Here is a 14,329-nt window from a genome sequence, read left to right as displayed (position 1 = left end):
TCCTGGCTTTTCTGATGGCAAGCTTTACGTCCTGGATGGTTTAATGTGGCCTGAGAGTGGTTCAAATCTCCTTTCCTGTTACGGATTGGACAGCTCACCTCAGTGGGGCCATCGCCAGCATATCTCAGTTAAATGCTGGTGTCTTATGGTCATGGGAGTTTGTTTAAATGAATTTTTACATAAAGGTCACTCTATGAAACAATCTGCCAGAGCAGAAAAGGGTACCAGCAGGGCCATGCTCAGTACTGTCCTCTGAAAATCAGTGCAAGGCTCCAAGGATCCCAGCCCTGCTAACCCAAGCTAGCAGAGCCTGGGGCAGACAGCAGCTGCACTGGGCTGCCTCCCAGGAGCAGGGTGGACAAGATCAGCCAACATCTGTTCCTCTTTAATCTCTTGTTCCTTTATGTTTTGGTGTAGCGCTTTTGTGCGTAATGAGTTGCATGCTCTGGCACATCCCCAGCCACCCTCAGGGACAGTGGTTCCTCAGGCAGGCAGCACTCCTGGGACTGAAGATTTCTGCAAGGCTGGGATGTGTTGAGAGACTGTGCAGGCTATAGACTCAAGTATATTTCTGATGGCCCAGCATCTCCTGCCACACCAGACTCAGCTGGATTCCCACGGCTCACCAGACCCCATCAGGAAAAGGCTGAACCATGCAAGTTGGCCCTTTCATGTCACTGCTTCCAGATGTTTTGGTTACAATGGGTTCATATCAGGACAACCTCCAGGGCTTCCTTTCTCTCACACTCCACTACACAGTTAGTGTCTGCACCTGCAAGGTCCTCTCGCCTGGAGCCCCTGAGGCTTTTAACCTCATGAGCATGCCATTGAACAGACTCCGTTGCCTTAGGAGAAGTGGAAAGAGGGGAATAATGTACTAACAGTCTTCCACAAAGGCCTTGTGATTTCTCAGCTTCCACTGCTGCCTCCAGAAGTTTACTGTGACCATGGGAAGGAAGCCAATGGTGGTCTCCTGCTGAGAAAAACAATCACAGATACTCTGTGGCATCTTTCTCCATTTACCCCCCTACTGAAGGAACCCTCAAAGCAGCATCCAGGGCAGCAGCCTGAAGGGTGAAGGCTCCCTATAATACAAAGGGTTTAGACAGTCCTCAGAAGGAGAGGTGCTTTTCTCTCCAAACAATGTATGAAACCCTAGATAACTTCCTTCTGCTTTGGTGTTTGATGGCATCCCTACGGCTCCTCCAGGTCAGAAATCACAGAGGGATAACATTAATTGCCTTCTGCCTTTGAACTTTTTGAAACATGAGTGCCAGAACCCATACAAATGTCATTCAGGAAATCATCAGCAAGAGGAAGGTACATGGGACTGAACTTACTGAAGTAGTGAGGCACCAGCTTCTGCACGACAGCATGCTGCAGCCAGGAGCAGTAATGATGGCAGTATCACACGTGGAAGAGCAGTTCAGATGGGAAATGGATGTAAGGAATACACAATGGGACAGACATTGGAGGCTAGCAAACCCAGAGCAGCTCCAAAGGATTTTGAAATGACCCTTTTCCATGTCCAGCTGTAAGACAAAGCTGGCTGGATCTATATTCCCAAAACTCAGAGCAAGGGAGGATGAATAAAGCGTGAGGCCCTAAGCAGTGGAGGCTCTGGCTTTCAGATTTCCCAGACCAACGTCATTTCATGCTGGCCAGCCTATCTCTGCTTTGGTGGATGTATTATCCTCCTCTTGAAGTCAAAAGGGTGGAATAATGGCAAGTTGCAGCTAAAGGAAAAGAGCAAGAAAACATCTGGAAAGCTGAGCTGCTGCCCTTCTCGTGCATCCAAGAGGCAGGAGCCAGCAATGGCTGTGGCGTGTTGGTGGCACACCAGCAGATATTTGTACATCTTCTTCTGTCCCCATCTGAGTGCTAGGAGGAGGGTGCTGAACTGTCTCTCATCTCCTCCCTCCATGTCTATGCAGCAGGGAAGGGTGGTCATGGCTGAAGAGCACATATAGCTGTGGAAGCTATTGCTGTTCCGTGGGTTATTGTTCAAGGGCTCAACTCTTTTTTTGTCTTCCACGGTCACGACAGCTTTATGTTCCAGAAACCAGTGAAAACAGGATATAATGAAATGGAATGAACCTCTCTGTTGCTCTCAGGAAAACAACCTATGGGCAAGGACCCTACAAAGCCAGGAGGGAACTGCCAGGAAAAACAAAAGAGTCACTTAGCGGTGACTTCCCCTCAAGCTAGGGGGCCTCTGCCATGTCTCTTTTCTCTCCCTCTCCATGTCACTGCACAGATCAGTAGGAGATTCTAGAAACTAACGTGGAGCAAGAAGCACTTCAGTACTGCTCTCCTTTTTTCCCCTTCTCATCCACAGCTCAGAGATACCCAGTTTGGGAATCTGCAGAGGGTGCTGGTAAAGAACAGATAGGCCTTTAAGTTGCCAGAAAAGCCATGGATTAGTGCACTCTATTTAAAAATATCTCTTTTTTTCCTAATTTCTCCTAAGTTTGCAGGATAGAGACCTATCTTACAGTCTTCTGTGCTTCAAGTCCCAGCTGCTGCGCCATGGAGGCATGAAGGCCTTTTGTGCACTCTGCTGCCCACATCATACAGAAAATAGAAAGAGAAATTTGCCCTCTTTCCTAGGAACCAGTGGTTCTCAAAACAAATGAACACTCACTTGGCTTGTTTTTGCTTAGATTCGGGTTTGAATCAGAATTAGAGTCAAAACAAAAGCTATTTTCTCTTTGATTATTAATCTTTAAGAGGAACGTGAAATCAGTGGACCACGGGGGTTAATGCTGTAGTGGAGACAGTGCATTAGTCTGCATCCAGGCCCTGATAGGCTGATGTGTTTGAACCTTGACTCTTCAATATCAGGGGAAAAAAAATCACTGCAGATTGTAGGAAAGGGATCTGGATAGCCATGTCTGCAAGTAAGCCCTCTGAGAGGAGATAATAGATTTGTTCATCTTTTAAACATTTTTTTTAAAGACTTATCATCATTAGTACAGTTCAGTCCTGTAATGGGGCTGTTAGAAGAATTTGGATGTTCTTTATTAAACAGAGAATCTGGGAAGGAGAGGTTGCTGTCTTCTATTGCTTTCTGTTTGGATTTTAGTTACATGAGCTCTATTTCCTTCCCAATTTTTCAGGCCCTGCCACAGTTAGGACATGCCTACTACAGCATCCGTGTTTAGCTGCAGCATAGCAACTGGATATAAACTCTAACAAGGATGAAGTAACAGCAAGACAGGCTTCTGGGAAGGCCACTCAAGTCTAGTCAGTGGCTTGAGCATGCTTGTTGGACCCAGATGCTGTGGCTTCACTGCTGTTGACATCCCAACTACTTGGAGCTAGATGACTCTGCTGGTGCAGCGTTCCCTTCTCCAGTTGCATTTAAATAAGGAACATCTTGCAGATCCTTTTGCAAAGGCCTGGTGTAACAGGACACTCCACATGTTGGACAGAATCGCTTATTTTCCAGGGCTTTCCCATGGCCCCAGATCACCCTACAGCTTTCAACTTTGCACTTTTTAAAGAAAATTAATTCCAAATCCATGCAGGGGGCTCTGTGCAAAGAGATGATTGTCATGCTGGCATGTTCCAGGGGCTGGTGTGGCCCCATTAGTGCCTAAAGGAGGCAGATGGATAAACAGAAAAGGAAGATAAAGGAGAGCCTGGTATAGGGAGGTTTGAATTTGGGTGCCAGGTTGATGATTGACAGCTGGCAGAGGGAAAAGTGGAGACAGAGATGGCTCTCAGCTATATTAATGTCACTCAAACTTCACTAGCAAGGCATACAGAGAGGGGAATGGAGCAAGACAACTGGGCTAGTGAGGGTTAGTAACTCCAAGATCTACGTAAAAACACCCTCTCAGTGCCACAAGGGAGCTGAATATGGCAGAAGCGCAGACAGAGCTTAGACAGGCAGACGGGAGATGCCACCCCTGTACTGTCCTGGTTTGTAAAGCTTGCTTTATTGAGCAGTGCTAACCCACGCAGGCTGGCACCTTCTACCAAATGATGGACTATGCCTCTGTCTTAACACCATTTTCTTGTGTCGTACCTACAGGGACACTCAGCGACATCCCCTACCCCTCATCATGACCACTGTGTAAACTTTTCCCTTCCTGAGCAGAGGACAGATGCTAACCTACACCTGAGTGCCACAGCTTCAGCTCTGCAGCTTAGCTCTGCTTTCAGCACCAGCACAGCGTGATCCTGTCAACTATGTACTCCTGGGTTGCTAAATCCACTCTTTTAAAGAAGCTTGAGCAGCACCGGGGCTTGCAGTACCTCAGCTCTGTTAGCTTGCCCAGTGCATCCAGCTCACCCTGTCCTGTCCTCCTTGTCCTCTTGCTGGAAGACTCCCTACACCTCTCTCCCAACTTGCCAGTCAGCTCAGGAGGGCTGCCTGCCCCTGAGGAGAGTCCAAGCTGGATCACTTACATCATGGCTGTGCAGTGGGCCATTAGAGGTGCTCAGTTGTGTCCATGCTGCACAGTGCCCAGTTCTCAGTCCTTTGGGTCTCTCCAGCACAGCTCTCCCAGCTCACAGCTCGCTACTGGTTCATCAGCACAGCAAATACATCACCCACTGCCATGAGACACTGCCAAAGTTATGCTATAGTAGACAAATCCATGAGGTGAGGAAGCCAAACTTGAATTGCAGGGCAGGCAGGACTTCTATGTCCCCTCTCTAGACCTGTCTGCACATATAGGTGGCACTTCATATTGACATTATAAGTTCAGGAATGACTTTTCTTTTTCAAGGAATTTCTTACTTTGTGGTATCCCCGTCTTCCTGCCCCCACAGCACTCGTGTGCTTTACTTACTAGTTGTCTTCTGACTGTCACATAGACTTTGAGCTGCTCTTCTTGACCAAGACTCTCTGTTCCTGGCCTGTACTACACTTACGCTGCCACATCTTTGATCATTAATTAGAGAATCAGAAGATTAATACCTTCAATATACAGCTCAATATCTCACAGGTAGGGAAAGTACAACAGGAAGACCAGGCACATTTTCCTTGCCTCATTTCCACCAATTACTTATAGTTCTATCTTCCTTTATTATGCTGAATAATTTCTCTTTACTCTTCAAATATTTGAGGGCCACTAATCAATCATCCCTTAGGCAAACCAGGTTTTGCTTTTGCAGTGTTTTTCTGCATAGTAGCTACAGCCTCCTAATCATCTTTATTGCTGTTCTTTGAGCTGCTCCTTGTTTGTCACGATTTTTTCTGGTAATGTAGTTCCTGGAAGTGAGCACAATATTCCAGGCACAGGAGCCCTGCATGTCCCATTGCATGTGTGATGTTGCCCTCAGGTGGCTACTTCAGAGAGAAGAAGCAGGTTTGAAAACAAAAACCTCCCAATATCTTCAGGAACAAGATTTGTAACTGCATGGGAGCTGCAGAAAGGATAACTTTGTGCTCTCAAAAGTGATGTCTTTGCAACAGAAACTAGGATTACACTGACTTTTTCTGTCTGTCCATCCTCAGCACCTCCTCTCTGCATTCTAAGTGTGTTTTCCCATGTGGACAACACTGTGCTCAGAGAGCAGCAGGAAGAATCTCAGCTTTAGTGAGCTACACAAAGCTGAATGGGAAGCCTAAGACAAGAGGCACAAGAACTGACAGAGTTTCACCATCACCAACTTTATGAATACTAGTGGCATCACTAGAGCTACTTGTCTTGTTTATGTTTTTCAGCAATTGTCTCAAAACTATATGCATCATAACATTAGGTTTCCTTTCTTTATTACACCAGACATCGTGTACCTCCTAGGTGGTTACTCATATAGTCTTGGAAGATGCTCAGAAGGCAATGTGAGACTTTGTTAAAGGTCAAAATAGAAAATCATTGTGTTTGACTCTCCCCATTGTTATTTTTTTCTGTCTTCTCTATTCCTCTCTGCCCCTTTGTTAGGGAAGGGACCATACCTAACACCAGTTCCAAGGTGGAGATACACACCTGACTTATTTAGGGATTATTATGGTAATAAGTGCACTACTGTTTAATACATTACATAAGCTTTGATTTTGCTTTGCTCTGCACCCATCTTCCTCTCTAAACACTGTGCTACCCACAGAGGTGCCCAGAGCTTTTCTCTGAGATGAGCTCTAACTCAGAATTTTTCATTTAAATATTAGGTAAGTGAAATACTGGCATACAGAGAGCTCCATCTGCCATTACTTTGCCCCACTTAACTAATATTCAGTGCATTCTGCTCCCACTGAATGTAAATGCCAAGACATGTATTGGGTTTAAAAGGATCACCCCTTACTACGGCCTTTGGATGTTTTTCCCAGTCATTCTGTATCTTACATAGATTTCACCACCTCACTGAACACTTCATCCTCTGGATGTGGTGCAAAAGTAAGCTGTGGTCTCCCTAACGGTACCAAAAATTTTGCAATTGAAACCAAAGGAACTGGACTGGATTGTTCTTGGCTACTGTGTGTCTCTACACTGACCAAAGGGGAGTGTCTCTCAACTCCTGGCAATGCAACGTTGCTAAGAAATGGTTTCTCCTATGTTTTATTTCAGATCTTCAGTTCCTTGCTTCATGCAGAACCGATGCTTGTACAATCATCCCAGTGTGTCCTCCCAGTAACTTTTTGTTCTCTTTGCTTAGTCCAACAACTTTGTCAAGCAGAGATTTCAAGAATAGTTCAGAAAGGTGTTTCTACAGATCTCCTGAAAACTGATTGCTTGGGGAAGCACAGGGGGAGTTTTATAAACACGTCTAGAGAAAACAAAGACTTAGAACGATTCAGTCAGAATTTTTTCATGTTTGTTCTTGCAAAATACAAATTCTTTGTATTTTCAAATAGTAACTGTATTTTGCAACAGGAAATGAGGCTTCATTAGTTCCACTGCGTGTGGAATTGCCTATTAATCTTTGGCAAGGATTCATCCTGCAAGCTGTTGTTGCCAAGTTTTCTTAATAGCCACTTGCAAAGTGCTTTATCCTTGTACCTTTAGGAAAGGCCGGTCAGTTACGTGTGCTGGGATTTTGCTTAGATAAGTCTTTCCAAGAATGCTAAAAAGCTAGAGCAGACAAAAAAACCCATACTTATAGACTTGTTGATAGAGTCTCATTTACCATATTCAGGCTGATATCTTAAAATACAAAGCCTAATTGTTTTCCCAGCTGTATTTGTGGGTCCTTGTATAAGGCTCAAGGTCCATAATGCTATTTTCTTTAGATGAGATGTCTGCAGTGCCATTATTACATTATACCCAAACATCCCTGGTTTTCCAGACTGGCTGTTTTTAATGAAAAATGAAAATCACATCCTTATGTTTGAAGTTCAGCTGATTCAGTCCTCATTTTCTTAATGTTTCTGGACCTGAAGGGTTTCTTCATATTACTGTTGTTGTTGTTGTTATACAATGTAGGCATAACAACTAATAATGAACAGTAGGAAAAACCATAGAGAGAATAAATAATCATTTAGAAAGGAGGCCACAGAAATGTTTCCAAATAGCTAGCCTGGTTCCCAAAAAAGGGAGCAAATAATGCACAGAGGCAGAGCAGAACATTTTCCAAAATTTCCAGTGAACTGAAACATCATTAGACTGACTTCTCAAAAAGCCTGTCTCCCGTTGCACATTTCTTTGGGCCTACAAAGGGGAACTCACACACTCTGGCAGCCCCTCGGCTGCCTCTCGTACGGACCGTGGGAGTTCTGTGGGTGCCTAATGCTCACCGGAGGTCTCTGCCAAACCCACACTTAGATCTAGGCTTCCCCTTTTCCCTCTGTAGCCCTTCTTTGTAAAGGCTAGTTTTGGGAAGCTGACTTTGCAGAGTCGTGGCAGAGCAATGGGACAAACACAAGCTGTACACAATCCTGTAATGCAGCCCTGATGCCCACCGAAAAGCAAAACCAGGAATTTTTCCAAGATAAAGATGGAGAAAGGGAACCTGGGATTTGGCCTGTGATGATAGTTATTACAGGAACCTCAGCAGTGTTCATTGTTATAGAGAAGGATGGAGATTGTCCTCTGCCATTTCTTTTTTTGCCTTAGCCAAATATGATGACTGTTTTTTTAGAGGTGGTGGTTTTTTTAAGACAACGATATAAATTGTTGAATATAGACCCCCTACACATACTGATTTATCTGTAACCCTTTGTTGAAGATAAGGCCCTTGTTTCTGCCACCAATGCTTCTGTCAGTACAGTAATAACAAATAATCTGGGATATTCTTTTCTGTAAGATATTTATATTGTCCTACAGATCTTAAGACTAGTCCTTCCCTCAAGTGCCTTTAGTCAGTTGCATGCTTTTTTTTTTAAGATTCTTGCTTTCTCTGCAAGACAATCATTTTGTATGGATTTTCCTTCTGTATAAGAAGTTCCTTGTGTCCAGGCTACTGGGCACCTGGGTTAGCTGAGTCAAGCTCACAAGCCTCCACCACACTCACTCACCAAAAGGCCAGCAATGTCTTCAAGCCCGAGGGGGCTTAGTCTCACATTCCACTCTCGGGTTAACACTCCTAGTGCACAGCATAGCAGGGCTCATATCCCAGCACATAGAAAAGATCCATCCACCCTGCTTTCAGTGCACGGCCAGACACACATGCAGGGACCATCATGTTTGCCCATCCTGGCTGTGAGCACAAGCTCACAGCTCCTGGTGCCTGCCTCACATCACCAATATCCCCGAGATTATCCCCTGGGGTATCAGTGACCTAAATACAGTGGTTTGGATTTGAAAGTTGCTTTTGTTTTTACTGTTGCTGAGCCTTTAAAACCAGCACACGTAACAAACTGCCTGTTTCCATGCGGCTGTCTTGTAACTTTGCACCCCACCCCTCCAGATATTGCCTGCCATTAATAGGCTGGGTTTCACTTGGAAGTGCCTGGGGGAACCTCTTAGCTCTCTAATTAGCAACAGAAGGGGCCAGTCCTTGCTGGGGGTAGCAATGAAACGTTTGTGAGGTCTCCTGAGACCTCAGAAGGCAGAGAAAGGGCCATTTCCAGCTAGGAAAACTCTAATTTTTATTCTACATACAGTGCAAGGCAGAGAACTGAAAGAGAAGGTGTTGAGGGAAGGGTATTTGCGGAAATGATGATGGGCTTTCTAGGCAAGAAATGAGCATTTGTGAAGGGGAAGGAGGGGGTGGGAGAGGTAGTTTCTGACCCTTTCAAGTTTTTCGTCACTACTGCAATCTGAGTTTTATATAAGATACCACAGAGTAAAACAGAGGCCTCATGGGCTGGCTGCCGGTGGAAGCAGGAGCAAGGTGGTGTTGAGATCTGCTCTCAGATGTTTGAACTGGTTCTTGTTAATAAGATTCAGGTATTAACAGCTTGGAAGTGCTTAGGAGTTATGTTTCCTCCAGGGACATGATGACTAAAGCTGAGCACAGAGCCTGCTATTCAGGGCTGGAGTAAACTTTGGTGCAAAACAAATCTCCCACCAACCATCTGAATGTCCTGAGATCTCACTGAGTAGTTGAAAACTTTGTTTGTCCATTGCAGGTGCTTGGGGCTATTCTTTAACCCCCAGGACACAGACACATGTGGGTAAGCTTTCCATTTTTTTCCTGTGCAAACCTGGTTTTGTGGACAGTTTTTTTCATGCAAAGCCAATCAAGAAGGATGTGTGCATGGACAGTCCCGCCTTGGACCTGTTAAACCGTGGGGACCATTCCCCTTCAGAAGGCCTACAGGGAAATATAGCATTTGATATCTTTGTCCTGTGGGAACAAAGATCCAGTGTAGCAAAGGAAAGGCCTTAAGGAACTTCCTTCAAAGCAAAGGAAGAAGATGAAATTCAAAGACAGAATGATACCATGGGGCAAGCAGAGTTGTGGGCGCTTGGAGGAGCACAGGGGAGATCTGAAATTCCAGATATTGCCCTACTTGCAACTCACTGGTAGTGGCCACTGACTAGATACAAAGGAGAGAGGTGTTCCCTGGTATAAGTCAGGAAACTGCATTCATAAAGATCCCCTCTTATTGAGAACTATTTGCACCTTATTTTGTGCATGCAAAAGGAAAATTATGCAGCAAAGCCTTCACACTGTAAGATGAAGGACATCATTTTACAGCTGGGGCCATAAATCCCAGAAAGGGCCATGCCATGGCTCTGAAGGTCAGAATAATCATTTTCAAGCTGCCACAGCATCCCCAGTTGCCCCTGTTCATTTCATAACCGGGTCACCAGGTTTCCTCCCTGAGTCTGGGGTTTCAATGTTAATGTTTACAAGATATGAATTATGATAAAACCAGAAAGCCCAAAACGGGGGGGGGGGGGAAGCCAACATGGGGGGAAAAAAAAAAAAGAAGCCCAAACAGGAAAAAATAATTATAATAACAAAACCAGAAGTGGTATTTGGTGTCCCATGAGCTCTGCTTTCCCACTAGAGGGCACGCAGTATCTGCAGAACTGCTACTCAGCCTTTGGGTGCCTCCTCCAGCCCCGGGTCACACCGCAGTACTACAATTGAGGGGACCTGGGACAGCTGGCTGGTTCTGTTACCATGGGCTCCTCCTGCTTGTATCCAGCCTCTAAAACAGTGAAAGGTACCTTAGGGTAACACTTCCATGTGCACGCTTTCTGTCATTGCTGCAGGAATGATCCTGCAGATCAGTGACAAGAGCATGAGAAAAACATATGGGAAAGAAGCTCCCCGTTAGTATGTGACTTGTGCAATGGAAACATTACATTCCTTTATAAAAATTACGCCAGTTGTAAAGGGACTGCACCGTGGCAGCAATTGCAATTAGAGGGAGATACAATAATGAGTTACAGTATATCAGAGGTTATTCTCTTTTTTCCCTTTGCCAGAGTAGCAGCTGAATCAGTAAAATTATAGCACCGGGACAGAGGCAGAAAACTTTCTACTAGTGCTTCGAGGGGGCTTTTTTAAAAACAGGTTTGCTAAGATGCCTGTCATTAAAGATAAAGGATCCTGCCTCAATGCAGGGAGATTCACTAAGACACTTTAGCAGGTCCTTGCCTGCGGGATTCCCCTTTCCGTTTTACGGGACATGCATCAAAATCTCCCATGGGAGGCAGCTTTTTTTGCTTCAGCAAGTGGTCTCTGCTTGGTTTGGGCGGTTCGGCCACTAGAGGTTGTACGACGGAAGGGAAAAAATCTTTTTTCAGCGGGCGAGCGGCTGCAACATCCCAGAGCGAGATTTCCTCTGGGATCCTTTGATCTCTGCTCACCAGCACCCATACAAGACTGCTGCAAATACCCTGCATTTCAGTAGATGAGATCCTGGCATCTCAATTGTTTCAGATTTATCAATGGGGGTTTGTTGCTTTTTAGCTCCCTTTTAATGGCTCTGGTATGTCCCCTTATACCTTAAGCAAAAGCCGTTCTGATTCTCCCAAATCTTTTAGAGAGAGAGTAGCAACTTCTATCTTTTCTCTGCAGCTTTATATAGCTTCTCTGGCTCTTTTCCTACATCCCTGATATAGATAATTTCACTCTCAGATGTTCAAACCAGACTTTCCTCTGCCAGCCTTGATGCTTTTTTTTCCTAGTGCTAAGAAGAATTTTCCTTGGGGTCTGTTTTGTCTCCTGGAAACATCACAGCCTGTTGTACTCCAACCCGCATCTCGTGGGGACCTCAGCTATTTTCTACACAGGTTGTAATTCTTTCCTTGTGTTGCTAACAATTCTCTAGTGTTCAGACTATAGTCCCCCTGCAATCGGGTATACCATCTTCTGAGAAGCCTCAAGAGGACTGGTTTTGTTTGGGAAGTAGAACTTTAAAGCTAAGTAATCTCAGATGGACACAGGAATAGCTGTGGTATAGCAGTAAACTGAACTTCAACCAAATTAAGGATTTACAAGCTTTTCTTCCTGACGGCTCTTTTTGATGACATGGTGGCTGCATATGAACTCACAGCAATATGGTGTCTAATCACCACAGAGCTCACTGGTGATAGTGCTTCACTTGAAGCATTGCATGGAGATACGACTCATTTCCTCTGACAGTAAAATGTAGCTGTGCAGCACAGCAAGGACACTGTGCAATGATTTAGGAAGGAGAAACCTTTACACAGTAAGATTTTACCAACTGTGAGGGAAATGAAATCTAGTTCCCTGAGATAAAGCATTGATTTCTGTGGAAAAATTCCAAACTTAACTTTGCCCATTTGTTTTGGCTGCTGCAAATCACAAGTGCACACAGAGTAGGGGCACATGATACAGGAGTTGGAACGGACACCTGGAGTTGAGCTTACCTAAACCCCTGCTCAGAGCAAGGTCAGGTAGGTCAGGTTACTCAGTGCCTTGTTCCTGTCAAATGTTGAGTGCCTCAAAGCATAGAGATCCCAGATCCTCTCTGGGCTCCATCCCAGTGTCTGAATACTTCCATGGTGAACTAGTTTCTCTTCATTATATAACCAGAATTTCCTTTGTTGCAATTTGCATCCATTGTTTCTTGTCCTTCAGCTGTTGCTCCTCCAAGATGAATCACAGAATCTTAGAAATCTTAAGGGTTGGAAGGGACCTTGAAAGAACATCCAGTCCAACCCCCCTGCCAGAGCAGGACCACCTAGACTAGGTCACACAGGAACTCATCCAGGTGGGTTTTGAATGTCTCCAGAGAAGGAGACTCCACAACCCATCTGGACAGCCCATTCCAATGCTCCCTCACCCTCACAGTGAAGAAATTCTTCCTTGAATTTCTTTGGAATCTCTTGTGTTCCAGTTTATACCCATTGCCCCTTGTACTGTCATTGGACATCATTGAGAGCAGTCTGGTTCCATCCTCCTGACACCCACCCTTTACATATGTGTAAACATTAATGAGGTCACCCCTCAGTCTCCTCTTCTCCAAGCTGAAAACTCCCAGTTCCCTCAGCCTTTCATCAAAAGGGAGATGCTCCACTCCTTTAATCATCTTTGTGGCCCTGCACTGAACTCTCTCCAGCAGCTCCCTGTCCTCCTTGAACTGAGGGGTCCAGAACTGGACACAACATTCCAGATGTGGTCTCACAAGGGCAGAGGAGAGAGGGAGGAGAAACTCTCTTGACCTACTGTCCCACAGCCCTTCTAATACACCCCAGAATGCCATTGGCCGCCTTGGCCATGAGGGCACATTGCTGGCTCATGGTCATCCTGCTGCCCATCAGGACCCGCAGGTCCCTTTTCCCCTACACTACTCTCTAACAGTTCATCCCCCAACCTGTACTGGTACTTGGGGTTATTCTTGTCCAGATGTAAGACTCTACACTTACCCTTCTTGAATTTCATTAGATTTCTCTCTGCCCAGCTCTCCAGTCTGTCCAGGTCTCTTTGAATGGCAGCACAGCTTTCTATTGAGTCTGGGTCCATTTTTCCTACACTCTCCAGTGGGTATCTGTAGACAGCAATGACCTCACCCTGTGCCTTCTCTTATCTCTGGTGGAAAAAGACCTGGGGATGTTTATCAACAGCCAGCTGAACATGAGCCAGCAGTGTGCCCGGGAGGCCAAGAAAGCTAATGGCATCCTGGTCTGTATCAGAAATAGTGTGGCCAGTGTGGCCAGGGAAGTGATTTTCTCCCAGTACTTGGTGCTGGTGAGGCCACACCTCAAGTGCTGTGTTCAGTTCTGGGCCCCTCACTACATGAAGGACGTTGAGGTCTTGGAGTGTGTCCAGAGACAGGTAACAAAGCTGGTGAAGGGTCTGGAGAACAAGTCTGATGAGGAACAGCTGAGGGAGCTGGGGATGTTCAGTCTGGAGAAGAGGAGGCTGAGGGGAGATGTGATCACTCTCTACAACTACCTGAAAGGACACTGTAGTGAGGTGGGGTTCAGTCTCTCCTCCCAAGTAATGAAGGATAGGACAAGAGGAAATGGGCTCAAGTTGCACCAGGAGAGGCTTAGTTTGGAGATTAGGAAGAACTTTTTCACTGGGAAGGTTGTTAATCATTGGAACAGGCTACTCAGGGATGTGTTGGAGTCACCATCCCTGGAGATATTTAAAAGATGTGTAGACAAGGTGCTGAGGGATGTAGTTTAGTGGTGGGCTTGGCAGTGTGTGATTAGTGGTTGGACTTGACCTTAAAAGTCTTTCCCAACCAAAACAATTCTGATTCTCTGTCTCTCCTCATATGCCATGTGCTCCAGCCTCCTGGCAGCCTGGTGGCCCTACACCACCAAGGATGGGCTCACTCCAACCTTTCCTCTGTCAGCAAGGCTAGAACTGGACATGGCACTCCAGATGTGGTCTCAAAAGTGCTGAAGAGAGCAAAGGATCACTTCACTCAGCCTGCTGTCTAACCTGTTTGCTAATACAGCCCTGCACACAGCTGGGCTTGACTGCAAGGACACCTCCCTGATTCATGCTTAGATAAGGACCGCAGATCATTCTCTACAGAGTTGCTTTCTGCCTATTTGGCATC

This window comes from Colius striatus, chromosome 2 (genome assembly GCF_028858725.1).
Source record: "Colius striatus isolate bColStr4 chromosome 2, bColStr4.1.hap1, whole genome shotgun sequence".
NCBI classification, from domain to species: Eukaryota; Metazoa; Chordata; class Aves; order Coliiformes; family Coliidae; genus Colius; species Colius striatus.
The sequence above is the reverse complement of the archived record's forward strand: the minus strand, read 5'-3'. Positions refer to the sequence as shown.